General features: G+C 35.4%; 1 long non-coding RNA gene across 1 annotated transcript; it reads left to right on the forward strand.

Moving 5' to 3' along the window:
- The first annotated feature begins 11,139 nt into the window (after positions 1-11,139).
- On the forward strand, positions 11,140-11,617 carry LOC148860710 (uncharacterized). Its single transcript, XR_016112744.1, has 2 exons — positions 11,140-11,247; positions 11,340-11,617. It is a non-coding gene; the product is annotated as an uncharacterized LOC148860710 (long non-coding RNA).
- Positions 11,618-15,195: the final 3,578 nt, after the last annotated feature.

The raw sequence follows: 15,195 nt of genomic DNA on the forward strand, positions 1-15,195 counted from the left end.
TCCTCCCTTTCAAAATTTGCTCCAAAATCCTCATTCCTAATTTTACAAATTTTTTAACTTTTTATTTTTTTAATTCCATGTAATCGGGCATCAAACCAATAAAGAAACAATGTGGATAGTAAGTTACTAAAAACATTCCTATTGATACATCCCCTTACTAAAAACATTCCTAAAATCTCTCTCTCCCAATTAAGTAGCTTCATAGTCTATCATGACTCAAAATCGTGATATATTAGGAAAGTAGCCAAACAAAATCGTATGTATGCACACCTCTTCGACTGACCATTCACATCTCCACAAAGAGAACATAACTACCCTAAAGTAACAAGGTGGTTAATTATTCTTATATCTCCCATGACTAGGGGTGTCAATTGGACTGGATTTGGTCCAATCCAATCCAATCCAATGTGAGTCCATTACAAATGGACCAGGTCCAATCCAATCCAGTGAATGTTTTGGACCATTTTGGATCGGTCCAATTCAATATTTTGACCATCCAATCTATTCAAATTTGTTTTAATTTAGATTAGTTTCAACCCAAATCCGGTCCATTGACACCTATATTCTTATATTATATTGGTTTAATCCAACCCAATCCAATATAAATTTATTACGGATGGACTAGGTCCAATCCAATCTAATAAATATATTGGACTAGATTGGTCCAATCCAATATGCCTTGTTGGTCCATCCAATCCTTCAAATTGATTTTCGGTCCATTGACACCCTTACCCATGACCGCCACATACTTTCACTTCTCCGATGCTGAGGCTAATAGTTGTGCTCTATTCTGCCTTTGTTCCTACTTGTTTCAGGATGTTTTAGTTTCTTTCCTTAATGAATGTTTCTTTTTAAAAGAAATAAAGCCCAGACTACGGGTGTCACCCATTCAGTTTTGGATTGGATCCAATCCGACCCAAACCTTATTAAATCGGATTTGGACGGTCCATTATAATTATTAGATTGGGCCCATCCAAAATAAATTGGTCCATATTCTTATTGGTCTGAATTGGACGTAAACCAAATGTCCAATAATCCAATTATGAGGCCAAACCCTTGTCCAATTTGAAACCAATCAAAGCTGAAGCCGGCATAAAATCACTTCTATGAAAACACTTTTATGAAAACACTTTTAGAAAATCACTTTTATAGAAGTAATTTTATGAAAAGTACTTTTGTGAAAATACTTTTACAAAAATACTTTCACGAAAGCACTTTTATAGAAGTAGTTTTATAAAAACACTTTTACAAACAAAAGTTCTTTTGTGAAAGCACTTTTATAAAAAATACTTTTATATGAAAGCACTTTTATGAAATCACTTTTACAAAAGAACTTTTATGGAAGTATTTTTGTAAAAACACTTTTGTAAAAGTACTTTTATGAAAGCACTTTTATGGAAGTACTTTTAGAAAAGCACTTTTACATAAGCATTTTTATGAGAGTACTTTTATAAAAGCACTTCTATGAAAGTACTTTTATAAAAGAACTTTTACAAAAGTACTTTTATAAAATTACTTTTATGAAAGCATTTTTACTTACAAAAGCATATTTATGAAAGCACTTTTATAAATGCACTTTTGTGAAAGCACTTTTACAGAAATGCTTTTTCAATGCCATAAAAGGTATTTACATTCGATTTGGATTGGATCCAATCTAGTCCATTTACATTTTAATGGATTGGATTGGATTTGATTTATATTGGATTTGGACTGGATTGGGTCCAGTCCATTCGTAAGTGGACTCACATTGAACTGGACCGGGTTGGACCAAATCAAGTACAATTGACACCTCTACTCCAGACTCCAAGGTGAGTAATGTAGGTCACCACTTTTGGTGTGAAACAACCATGAGAAAACATTGCAAATAATTTGGGTTTCTTGAAGTTCGAAACCTAGTTTTCCATCATCACAAGATGGTTTGCTCTTAAATTCATGATATATTGTACAGTTGGCAACAAAAGGAAGTTAACATATGGAGATAGGCTCTAGAAGACTCCAAGGTGAGTAATGTGGATCACCAGTTTTGGTTTGAAACAACCATGAGAAAACATTGCAAATAATTTGGGTTCTTCGAAATTTGAAACCCAGTTTTCCATCATCACAAGATGATTTGCTCTTAAATTCATGATATATTATACAGCTAGCAACAAAGGAAGTTAACATATGGAGATAGGCTCTAGAAACTGCTGGTTTGTTTGGAATCAGATTTGCTTCTTGATCTCTCACTATCTTATCAAACAGTAAGTTTGCTTAGAAATCATTTGTTTGAATGAAGGAAGTAAATAAAGCCAGATTTCTCATTTGTTTGCTCAACTAATTAACAGTCAGAAGGGAAATTCTAGTTTTATTTCGAAAGCCAAACAGTTCTTGGGGATGGTGGCAAGATGAAGTGGTTTCATGGTAAAATTGGACCTAAATAGTAAATAATACATAGGTTCTTATAATTTCTGCCAATCCGAGCATTTCTTGTTCTAGCCCCCAAAACTTGCCACAGGACCAAAGTTTCATCATTAAAGAGCTGGATGTTGAAAAAATTGGCAAATTCATTCCAAACTTTTGAAGCTAGAATACTATGTATTGAAAAGATGATTTAAATCTTCAGTGCTAGCCCAGTTAATTACAACATACACATTTAGAGGTCAACTGGAAGGAAAACCTTATTTCCGACACTTTTGGTGATGTGATCAGCAAAACCATCACCCAAATTTCCCTTGCACTTGGTGATTGGGATGACAAACTCTGCTGGATTCTAAATCCAAATGGTCTTTCAATGTCCGATCAGCTTTGCTTCCTACCAAACAACCCCAAACCAGAACTCCTAGATCTGGTAAAAAATAATAAAAGTGGAAGCTGATCTGGTCTTTGCCTACTGAGAAAAAAAAAATTATGCAAGTGTATGTTTGTTGTCGAGAGGGCATTGCTGTTAACAACCTGCTAGCTAAACGGCAATTGGGTAACTCAAATTTATGCTCCCTCTGCAACAAATCCCTAGAAACAGTGCTGCAAGCATTAGTCTTGTGTGACCAGGCTCAAAGAATCTGGCTTACAAGTATCTTCAATGCAAATATGTGCAATGTCCCGGCTGACTCAAAATTATTCTTCGACCAAGCCCTAAGGCTGTGTTTAGAAATGATGTAAATGGAGTGTAAATCCTGGTTCAGAGTAAATTTGTACTCTACTTCACTTTTGCTTGTGTTTGACAACATTACTTTTATGCATTGATAAATGAGAAAACACTTTTTTGAATGCATATTTACATTGATAATAAGATATAAAAGTACATCAATAAAAAAGAGGTAAATTTACATTCAAGTGGGCTTTTGATAAAAGGAAAAGGCATATGTTTTATTAGAATTCGTATTTACATCCATTATATCTAAAAGTCTGTTTGGTAATAGGGTAAATTTGTTAGTGCAAAACTAACCCAACTTTGCAATTTATATGAACCATTTTACACTCTACATATTTGCATTCACACTTATTTGCATCACTTCCTAACACAGCCTACAGTGCAATGTTTTAAAAGATGGAAAATCTGAATTACTATCCCACACTGCTCTTATTATCTGAAATATCTGGAAGTCTAGGAATTTGTCAATCTTTGAAATCAAATTTACAGCTGAAGGAATTCTCCCAATCGATGTTGAACCCACCGCCCTTGAGATCTTGGTTGCAAAGTACCTCGCAGAATCAGCTGCAGACTGAAGCTCTTTCTGCGCCTTCTACTTTTTGGATGCCCCCAGCTTCAGGTTTTGTGAAGGTAATTGTTGATGGGGGGTTTTAAAGCAGGAAATATGTCCAGCTTTGGATGCTCCCAGCTTCACTTGTATGTCTAGCACCTAGTTTTGAGCCTGTTAAAGCTCCCTTGAAGTGCAGTTAGCTACATCTGATTCTCTGGTTGTTGCTTGATCTTTGTACTAGTTTGTCCAATCTTTAATGGATGCTTTTTTGCTTTCTCGTCAAAAACACTGGACACCAAACCTTTTGATGTTATTATCAAGAGGCAGCTTGATTTTTAATGCTCTCCAAGCGCTGAGTCATGGTTTTCAAAATCGGACCGGACCGGGCGGCCGGACCAGAAAAACTAGGAACCGGTCAGATGTTTGGTTCCGTTTTACCCCAGAACCATTATTTCGCCAAAGATCGTTGATTTAGTCAGCAAACCGATGACCTGGGCGGTCAAACCATTTGAACCATCCAAAGGTTCTGGCAGTTTTTATTTTTATTTTTAAAATTTTAAAATTTATTTATTTATTTATTTTTTTGTCAGAATAGGGCATCCATTCGGTGCGAAAGATCGGACCATTTGACCCGGGAACCGGACCCCTGACCGATTTGTTGTCTGGTTCGGCTTTAAAAACCTTGTCCTGAATGCAATTTTTGTGGGGATAACATTATTCCAGAACCACTTGTAGCTGTTCACATTCTACCTCATTTTAGATATTTTTATGCCTCTTTTTAGAAGATTCTACCAAGGGGTCTATTTGCAACTATGTTAGAAAAGTGCAGGGTGATTATTTTAATTACTAAACATCAAGAGATGTTTTAATTAACAATAATCAGAAACTTCAGGGGAGGTTTCAGCAATTTACAAAACATAAATTAAATTGATTTAAATCCCAACTCTCACTTAATTCTAAATAATTTCAATATATTCTATATGTATCTATATAATTGGATCATATTGGATATTCGAATTAGATCAAGCAATATCCAAATTCAATCTGGTTAATAAATAGATCATACTTATGGATCTGATTCAATCTGATTATGCCTAATGAATATTCAAAATTAACTTAAATGAATAGGATTCGAATCGGGTTAAAATTCAATCCATTTGCAACCTATTCATAAGCTTTTCTTCTTTTTCAATCATACCTTTATCTGGGTTTGTATGAGAATAAATGTGTTTTCTGATCTCTCCTATTTAGAGAAAAGAGTGCTAATAAGACATTTTCTCAAATTTAAATAATAAGCATATATGGTGAAAAATTTTGCTTCTGTAATAGCCTAGAAACATGGCAATCCAAGAAATCAACCCTCCATTAAAACATTTTAAATGAAAAACCAAACAACAATATAAATTTGACCATGCAATTAGGGGTATCAATTGGACTGGATTTGGTCCAATCCAGTCTAGTCCAATGTGAGTCCATTATAAATGGACCAGGTCCAATTAGTTAAAGCTTGAAAGACAAAGATTTAAAATAATGGGTCAAATTTCATTAGACAATTAAGAGCTTGTACAAGGTTGTATATATACAAGAAGAATAATGAAAGAATTAGAAACAATTACAAGAATAGAAATAACAAATTAAGGCAAGAACTTAATTAGGAAACTTCCAAAGAGGAGAATTTCCTTTTTGCTGGTCTCTCTATGGTAGGAATTCTTTGAATAGTAGCTGGTCCATTTTTAGCAGGAAGACTAGAGCCCTCTTTGGTAGGGGATCTAGAGCTCTCTTTGGTAAGGGATCTAGAACCCTCTTTGGTAGGAGGAGGAAGCCTAGGGCTGGTCGATTCCTCAATACGCCCCCTCAAGTGAAAATGGGCAAGAAGCACATGAAGCTTGGACCTAATCCAATCAAACTGGTGAGACGTCAAAGGCTTAGTGAAAATATCCGCAACCTAGTCTTCAGTAGGGAGGAACCACACCATCAAGGACTTTATAAGAATAAGACCATGAAGAAAGTGAAAATTGACCTCAATGTGTTTAGTGTGAGCATGGAAAATGGGATGAGCCACGAGGTACGTGGCCCCAATATTGTCGCGGTAGAGAACCGGTGGCGATTGAGTTTTGACACCCAAATCGGAGAGAAGAGAGTTCGGCCACAATAGTTCCATAGTGGCATTAGCTAGAGCTCGAAATTCAGCCTTTGTGCTAGACCGAGCTATTGTAAGCTGCTTCTTAGTGCTCCATGAAACCAAATGAGAACCAAGAAAAATACCATATCCACCAGTAGAATGTCTGTCATCAGGGCAACCAGCCCAATCAGGATCAGAGAATGCTGTCAAGGTGCCCGACGAGTGTGCTGAGAAAAACAAACCGGAGTCAATGGTTCCTTTGAGATACCTCAGAATCCTCTTTACTGCACCCCAGTGTTCATCAATAGGAGCTTGTAAGAATTGACAAACTTTATTCACTACAAAGGCGACATCTGGCCTTGTTAGAGTGACATACTAAAGAGCACCTACAATGCTCTGATATTGAGTGGGATCAGATAGCAGTTCACCATTAAACTGAGAGAGCCGGGATGAGGTGGCCATTGGACTAGAAATAGGTTTGGCCATAGCAAGGTTAGTCTTCAATAGAAGATCCAAACTATACTTATGCTGAGAAAGAAACAATCCGGTTGCATCATGATGAGATTCAATACCAAAGAAGTAGTGCAACGACCCCAAGTCTTTCAGAGCAAAGGTCTGAGATAAATTGCTGATAAGTTGAGAAACATGAGCAGAGGAGGATCCGATAATAATAATATCATCAACATAAATAAGGATGTAAATGGTAATTTGTTCTTGACTATAAATAAATAGAGAGGGGCCACATTGGGAGCTCCAAAAACCGAGATCATATAAACGATTGCAAAACTGGGAAAACCAAGCTTGAGGAGCTTGTTTGAGCCCATAGGGGGCCTTATGAAATTTGCAGACATGATGGGGATAATTGCTGTCCTCAAAGCCTTTCAGTTGACACATAAAAATAGTATTGATAATAAAGCCATTAAGAAATGCATTATGAACATCCAATTGACGAATGTCCCGACCACGGGAAACTGTAAGAGCAAGAACAGTGTGCACAGTAACAAGTTTGACTATAGGACTGAAAGTCTTAGTGAAGTAGACGCCCGAAACCTGAGTGAAGCCTTGTGCAACAAGATGGGCTTTGTAACAATCAATGGAACCGTCAGGGTGCCGTTAGTTTTGAAAACCCACTTGGAGCCAACCACATTCATAGAAGCACCATAGGGAACCAGTTCCCAAGTACCATTTTGAAGCGAGGCATGAAATTCGGTAGCCATGGCAGCCCGCCCGTGAGGAGACTTGGAAGCCTGTCCATAAGAGGAGGGTTCATCCTCATATGTATGAACATCATATGAAGTATAGCAGCTGGGAGAGGATGGCGAGTGGCAGTTAACGCTTGAGATGACCTAGACGTCACCTTGTCATCATTGTATGAGTGCACATTGGAGGATCTACAACAGGAGTTGTGTACAACAGTTCCTGAATAGGGCGGGTGTGTAGAATTGGTAGGGAAGCAACACTGAGAGAAACTTCCTATTCTATCTCAGAGGAAGAAATAGCAGATGCCTCATTAGTAACAGATATAGATGGTAGGGGAGAAGATGATACATCAGGAGCAGTAGGAGCTGGACACATGCCACCACTAATGGTGCCCAAAGATGGAAGAAGAACTGTAGTAGGAGTAATAGGAAGAAAGGTAGTGATGACTGTGCTGATTTGGGAAAGGAGTGCTCATCGAAGACAATATGTCTAGCAATTATTTCTTTGCCAGTAGTAGGGTTGTAACAACGGTACCCTTTGTTACAGTTGCTGTAGCCAATAAAGATATAGGGAGCAGAGCGAAAATTCACCTTGTGCGCATTATAAGGCCGAAGAAGAGGGTAACAGTTACAACCAAAAACCTTTATCATAGAATAATCAGGAGGCTTTCCAAACAATTTATCATAAGGAGAGAGATTACCAAGGCCCGAAGTTGGTAGTCGATTAATGAGGAAGACGATAGTTTCAACGACATCTGCCTAGAAGGACTAGGGGAGAGAGGAGGATGCCAGTAGAGACAACATGGACTCAATATTGTGCCGATGTTTTTGCTCAACATTTCCATTCTTCTCATGCGTATGAGGACTGGGGGAGAGAGGAGGACGCCAGTAGAAACAACGTGGACTCAATAGCATGCCGATGTTTTCGCTCAACACTTCCATTCTTCTCATGCGTATGAGGACAACTAAGGTGGTGAATAATACTAGCATTATCAAGATAACAAGAGAGATTGTGAAATTCTCCACCCAATCACTCTGAAACATCTTAATTTTTGTAGAGAAAAGATTTTCCACATGATTCTTAAAGTTAATGAAAGCATTAAACACATATGACTTCCTTTCAAGAGGAAAAATCCATGAAAATTGAGAATATGCATCCATAAATAGAACATAGCATTTGAAGCCCTTATTGAACAAAGTTGGGGTAGGTCCCCATACATAAGAAAAAACTAGTTTAAGAGGTGTAGAAAAAGTGGTAGTTGAAGATGGTAGACTTAAACGATGGGCTTTACCTATTTGGCAAGCTTCACACACAAAAGGACAATTGAAAGATCCAGAATAAGGTAAACCAAATTTAGAAATAATATTTTTCACAAATCGGAGAGATGCATGACCAAGTCGTTGATGCCATTCTGCCATAGAAGTTTTCTCGCCTACAAAAGCTGTCGAGTTCTCTATCTTGTGCTAAACTGCGCTAGGAAACTGATAGAGTCCATCTCTACTGGGTCCTTGGAGTAAAACTTTCCCCATATGGTCCTTCAAGACAAAGAAATCCGGATGAAATTCAAAAAACTTATTATTGTCCTTGATAAATCTACTTATAAATAGCAAATTTTTAGTAAGAGAAGGAACATGAAAGATATTCTTTGAGGCAAACTGATTATGATTGCAAACTAGAAAAGTTGACCCTGTATTATTTATAGTCAAACCTGTTCCAATGCCAATCTTGACTTGATCAGAACCTTGGTATTCAGTTCAGACTTGTAGGTTATCAGCATCCGGTGTCATGTGATAAGTGGTGCCACTTCCAGATACTAGATTGGATCAAATCCGGTTCTAGACATAGAGCCATTATGTGAGATGTCACTGTGAAAGGCTATAGGATCTACCAGATGCAAAGTGTTCTCTCCTTGATATGAGAGATCAAATATTTTGTAACACTTCAGTGCTCGATCGCCTGGTTTGTTACAAAGCTGACAAATAATACTATTTCCTCTTCCACGACCTTGTCCACGGCTTGGGGGCTGACTTCCATGCCCTTGCCTCTGCCACGATTATTGCCACCCCTGCCTTGATCGTAAGAACTCTGAGAGGGATAAAAACTATTAGTCAAATTTTTATTATTATTCATTACAAGATTTGCATTAGGATTTTCACAGGAAAAATTGTGCTGTAAAATCCAAGATTCATGACTCGGAAGTAACCCAAGAACATCACTAATGTTGAGCTGATCTACATTAGCTCGATTTGTAATGGCTGTAATAAGGGATTCATACTCACTACCCAATCCGGATAGAATATATAGAACTAGATATTCTTTCGCTACCAATTCTGAGACTGCAGAAAGATTATCTGCAATTGTTTTGGCTTTCTGAACATAATCGTTGATGGACAAGTTCCCTTTCTTAAGGTTTTGAGGTCGACGTCTGAGTTGAAGTACCCTGGGTCAAGAATGAGAAGAGAAAGATTTCTCCAGAGCACTCCAAACTCTGGCGGCTATAGAGAGTCCAACAGCTTGTGCTAGGACTCCTTCAGTTAAAGAAGCTACAAGCCAGCTTAGGACCAGCTGATCTAACTGTACTCAGGTGAAAAATTCTGGGTTTAGAATTCTCTTATTGTTATCAACAGGATCTGGAATCACTTCTGAGGGAGGCTTGGCCAATCCATCAATGAGCCACATCAACTTGTGGGCTCGAAGTACTGGAAGCAATTGAGCTTTCCAGAGAAGAAAATTTTCGCCATTGAGTTTGATTGTCAGATAAGGATAAATATTAGGAGTAGAACTAATGTTCATTGGTAGGGAAGAATTCTGGGAAGAGGTTAAGCTCGAGCTCATTATCTCAGAAGCAATGGGGGTGTTGTAGGCCATGGCTCTGATACCAAGTTAAAGCTTGAAAGACAAAGATTTGAAAGAATGGGTCGAATTTCATTAGACAATTAAGAGCTTGTACAAGGCTGTATATATACAAGAAGAATAATGAAAGAATTAGAAACAATTACAAGAACAAAAATAACAAATTAAGGCAAGAACTTCATTAGGAAACTTCCAAAGAGGAGAGTTTCCTTTTTGCTTTGATTGGTCTCTCTATGGTAGGAATTCTCTAAATAGTAGTTGGTCCATTTTTAGCATGAAGACTAGAGCCCTCTTTAGTAGGGGATCTAGAGCTCTCTTTGGTAAGAGATCTAGAACCCTCTTTGGTAGGAGGAGGAAGCCTAGGGCTGGCCGACTCCTTAATATAATCCAATATAATGAATGTTTTGGACCAATTTGGACCGGTCCAATTCAATGTCTGGACCGTCCAGTCTTTTCAAATTTATTTTGATTTAGATTGGTTTCAACCTAAACCCGGTCCATTGACACATATATTCTTATCTTATATCAATGGACCAGATATTGTCTTAATCCAACCCAGTCCAATATAAATTTGTTACAGACAGACCAGGTCCAATCCAATCTAATAATTAATTTGGACCGGACTGTTCCAATTCAATGTCTTGTTGGTTCGTCCAATCCATCCAAATTGATCTTGGATTGGATAGGGTCCAATCTGAAACTGGTCCATTGACACCCTTACATGCAATAAGCAACATTTGGATCAAAGCATTTTTTACAAAGGCATTAGCATCAACTACAAAAACCCTTGAAAAAAATGGTATTGATGTTGTTTGGGGTGACATGGATGAGCAACTGATGAAATGTACTAAAAACACATAACTTATATTTTCATTTTAGTTTTATTAAGTTTATATTGTCAAAATAAATTTATAAATTGTTATTATAATTATAAATGCCATGTATAATTGGGTTAGACCCGATTGTCTAGATTATTAATTGGTTCAGTTTTGGCTCCTTCATGGTTCATATCATGGTTTTCAAAATCAGACCGGACCGAATGGTTGGACCGGAAAAACCTGCAATTGTTCAGCCCCCGAGGTCTAATTATACTATAAATCACTAAAACTTAAAAACCTGTTGAAAAGGTTAGAGAACCGCTGACCCGGGCGATCAAACCGCTAAACCATTTGACTTGCGTATTGGTTCATGGATTACATATTTCACTTTTGCTGATTTACAAAAAAGTAATAATAAAAACAAAAAGACCCCCATATCCCCGATCCCAAGTCATTCGTTCTAACCCTTTCTAGGTCTCAACCCTCAAACCCCGACGACTTGCGGAGGCTACGACCTACGATGACTGACGGTAAGACAAGACGATCGGCGACGATGGTTTTGCAGCGGCAAGCGGTTTGTATTTTGTAACCAGTAGTAACTTTTTATTTATCAAGGACTTGCAGCAGTTGGTGTTGTTTAACATGCTGCGGATTTCTATTTTGCAGCGACCAGCGGTTTCTAACATGTTGCAGTTGGCACTTGGAAGCGGAAGTTTGCTTCTTAGGTAGAGTTGCAGCAGAAATCATCGTTGACCAAACTAGAGTCCACTGGTAGCAATTTTTGTGAGGTCAACACTATTAGACCACCATTACCGGTAGTGAAACTGCTAAGGTATAAAATGCTTACGTTTAACACCGTCAGTTTAATTAATTCTTTGAATTTTTTGCTTAATTAGTTACAAAGAGTCACATACTCACATTTGCTTAATTATTTTCTTTTTCAATTCCTTGCTTATTTGTTGGGAGGGAGTGTTGTCACATACTTCACATACTCACATATTCTTAATTAATTTTGAATTTTGTGTTTTTTTCTATTTTTTTAGATTTTTTTTGTATTTTTTGTATTTTCTGTGTTATGTACTTTATTATTTTTGTATTTAGATAGTTTTATTTTTTGTGTATTTTTTAGAACTTTTTTGTATTTTTTATATTTTCTATGTGTTCTATACTTTATTATTTTTGTATTTAGATAATTTTTTTTTTCTGTATTTTTCTATATTATATTTAATTTTATGCTATTTGTTATTTTTAATTGAAAAATGGTCCCCTGACCAATTCTGTTTATGGGTCAGTTTTAAAAACCTTGGTTCATATTGTCTTAATTACTAATCAGAATGAGACTAGGACACCCTGTCCCGACCCAAACCTAATCCATTAATAACTCCACTTGGACAATTAAATAATAGTTTTATTCAACCATTCACTCACCTATATCAGATTATTCATTTCGTGTATTTCCAGATTTCTCTCTTTTTTTTTTTTTAATATCTCTCCATATTCATCGAATGCTTTGTCAATTTTTAATTATTATAATTTTATGATAAAAAAACTTAAAATTAATATCAGAAATTAGGGGGTGAGCAAGAAAAACCGAAAAATTGAACCAAAAATTCCAGTTAACTGAATTGGATATTTGGTTTCGTTAACCAATATAAAAAATGGTAATTAATTGAATATACATTTTATATTACTTTATATTTTTATTATATATTTATATATTTATTTATAATATATTTTTATAAAGTCAAGAAAACTGAAAAATTGACGAACCAGACTGACAATTAATTGAACTGACCAAGCGGTTCCTTTTACTAATGATATTAATAAAATACAAAATTTAAAACTGATATGAAAACAAAATTGTTTCTTGTCTAGGTGGTGGGTTAATGGTCCATCCTTCTAGGTTAAATGGGTCTACCTATGATGTCATAATTAAATAATTAAATAAATATTTAGAAAAGTAGAATACATTAAAATAAAAAAGTGTGAAAAAATTTATATAAAGCATTTGATCACATCTCTAATATTGTATATTTATCATATTAAACAAAATAAGTGTGAACAATAAGAATTGCTTTTATCAATAGGGAAATTGAATAGAAAATTTAAAATTGACCTAAAAGCAAATTTATTTTAGTTATTACCCATCTCTGTTACATGAGTTCTTATAAGAACAATCATCATCATTGCCATCATTTTAAATGACCACATGCATAAGCATGTTCATGTTTACTAGTTTATTTATGTCAATAAGTTAATGCATATGAAATTTTTACATTATAGGTTTGATGACAATAAGGAAGCAGTCAAGATGGTTTAACAATATCATAAATTGTGAAAATTTTAAAATATTATTTTTTTCCACGGACAAATGAATTAATGATTATATTATTTTATTACATTAGTCACATTGGTTTTTTTGATATAGGTTATATATTATATAATTTAAACAAGGGTAAATTGCTGAAACCTCCCTTGAAGTTTAGTAATTATAATCACCTCCACTAAACTTATTGACACAGTTGCAAGTAGGGTGGATTCAAGCCAAGCCAAGCCGAATAGCTAGCTATTCAAGCTCAACTCAAAGAAATTATGAGGCTCGAACTTGAGCTCGAGCTTGACTCAGCTTGACCTTGACCGTGAGATTAATGTTTTATAAAAATAAAAAAAAATATATAATTTTTTTATTTGATATTTAAAAAATAAGAATTATAATAATTAGTTATTATTATATATAAAATAAAAATATTATATATATAACATTTTTATTATATATATATTATTTTTATATTAATTATCAATGTTTTCAAAGCGTCGTTGACTCGAATGGTCTGATTGTTCGGATCAGAAACTGTCTAGGAAACGGTCCCATTTTACCTCAAACCCGATCCACAGCTAAAAACCATTGAATTGGCCAATAACTTGTTAACCCGGGTGATTAAACCATTGACCGATTCAACAATTTTTGGCCATTTTTTATTTTAATTATTTTTTTTTTACTTTTTACTTTTTTTAATTTTTTTGTCAGAATGGGTCGTCTATTCGAATTGGAAACTAGTGGAATATATATATATATATATATATATATATATATATATATATATATATATATATATATTTGTATGTATGCATGCATGTGTGTGTGTGTGTGTGTGCGTGTGTGTGCGTGTGTGCGTATAAATATATGTAGAAGCTTGATTAGGCTCGCAAGCCTTCAAGCTGAGCCATGCTCGAATAGCTCATGAAAAACTCGGCTCATGGCCACCCCTAAGTTGCAAGTAGACCCCCTTTTATAAGAGGCATAAAATGTCCAAAATACCCATGCAATTACTATTGAGGCTGGTTTCTACAAAAAAAGAAAATAACAATAGAAAAAGAGAATTTAAAGTTGCATATTTACCTTTAATGATTGATATGAAAATGCAAATTTGCAAAATAAATCAATTTGAGAAAAGAGATTTGAAGGGTTTGGGCTAACAATTCATATGAAGAGAAAATATAAAAGATAAACATTTTGGTGAAAAGTAACTACATGGGTACTTTGGATGTTTTCATGCCTCTTTTTAGAGGATTTTAACAAAAGGGGGTCTACTTGCAACCATGTCGCAAAGTTCAGGGGAGGTGATTGCAATTATCAAACTTCCCTGAAGTTTAATAAGCAACAACCGAAAACTTTAGGGGAGGTTTCAGCAATTTACCCATTTAAACAATATTGCAATTCTTCCCTATAATGAGTTTTTATGGTTTCGCTTTCAATTAACAAAGCCCGTGCATCACGTGAGTCCCACTGATCTTTGTAAGTTAAACCAAGAATGTGGTCAGATGGAGAAGAAATGAGGGGTTTGTAGAAGGAATGGGCTATCCAATGGATTACTTTTTTATTGATTGCAAGAGATCGTGATAACGTTACAAATTCTGATCCTGATCGTGATCAACCAACATGTTGGTCTAGGGATCCAACATAAAAACATACCTTGGCCTCTAAGGCTGTAAGATCCTGGTCGTGATAACGTTACAAATTTAATTATCGTTCTATTGTTCGTTTTCAGGCTGTGAACAATATCTGACTGTTCGAATTCAAATTCAATCCAATTAAGGGTGATCCAAATTTTATAATTGAATCAAATAGAGATTCATCCCTATTGCATCAGATATGCTCTAATCTGATTTGATATGAATAATATGCTTACATATACTTAAAACTTATATTGTATGTACTAAATGGTTGCCGTTGAAGTTTTGTACAAGTTATTTTCAATTAATTTTGCTCATCATATATAATACCAAAGTTATTTTTAGTTCATATTATTAATACTATACATCTAAGTTCAATTTGAAATTTGATTCTCCAATAAATATGATTTAATTTGAGCTAATGAATCATATTTGGATCTAGACATATCCAATTCGATTCAATACGTTTGCAACCCTACAAAAGTTTTTATAATACTTGGTTTCAGAAAACACATCTCTACTGGAAATTGGAGCACTCAAAGAAGGCATTAGCATTCATTTCTCTCTC

This window comes from Nelumbo lutea, chromosome 4 (assembly GCF_056320005.1).
Source record: "Nelumbo lutea isolate HS-2025 chromosome 4, American lotus-T2T, whole genome shotgun sequence".
Lineage (NCBI taxonomy): Eukaryota > Viridiplantae > Streptophyta > Magnoliopsida > Proteales > Nelumbonaceae > Nelumbo > Nelumbo lutea.